The sequence below is a fragment of the Morone saxatilis genome, unplaced genomic scaffold, assembly GCF_004916995.1.
Source record: "Morone saxatilis isolate NCDOM2014 unplaced genomic scaffold, NCSU_SB_2.0 Contig2, whole genome shotgun sequence".
Lineage (NCBI taxonomy): Eukaryota > Metazoa > Chordata > Actinopteri > Moronidae > Morone > Morone saxatilis.
In genome coordinates this window covers 15,701,527-15,702,078 of record NW_023339762.1, presented here as the reverse complement: position 1 = coordinate 15,702,078, position 552 = coordinate 15,701,527, and the positions used below count along the sequence as shown (strand labels likewise).

Genomic DNA, 552 nt, shown 5'->3' with positions numbered 1-552 from the left:
TGTGTGTGTCTGTGTGTATGTGTGAGGGACAGGAAAGCTGAGGGGGAAAGACGAGAGAAATTGAGGAAGTAAATAAAAAGTTGCTTGCTAGGAAAAAATGAAAATGTTGCTGAAGTTTTACGATGATTTGGAGAGAGAATGCGAAGTGTAAACACACAGAACGTGATCATGAAAGTGGTCAAGCACCACAGAGGACATCACAGATAACCACAATTAGTAGGACAAAGTCATTCCTCTGCCTTGCTCTTCCTTTCCCTCCGAGGGCCTGTCTTTTCACTGTTTTTTTGCTTCTGCTGCAGCCTGCTCTTCTTGAAATAAAATGATCAAAAGGAGAGTGCTTTGAATTATAGCAGATTGTTGGCTGTTTGCTACAGTGTTGCTTCCATTGAAGCCGCCTTTTGTACTGTTTCAAATGCACCAGCCATTCACAGTGAGGGGAATTTTGTGCTTAGAGTGTATTCTTGTCCCTGTGCTTGTCACCAGGCACATCATTAGCATTCCTCAGCCAGCCTGCACCTTTGCTGTTTGCTCCTGTGTGTGTGTGTCTGTGTG

The 552-nt window shown here is 44.0% G+C and overlaps 1 protein-coding gene across 1 annotated transcript in view; it reads left to right on the top strand.

Annotated features, from left to right (window-relative positions):
* roraa (RAR-related orphan receptor A, paralog a) overlaps positions 1-552 on the top strand; it is a gene marked incomplete in the record, with an annotated part of 190,739 nt that overhangs the window by 175,535 nt on the left and 14,652 nt on the right.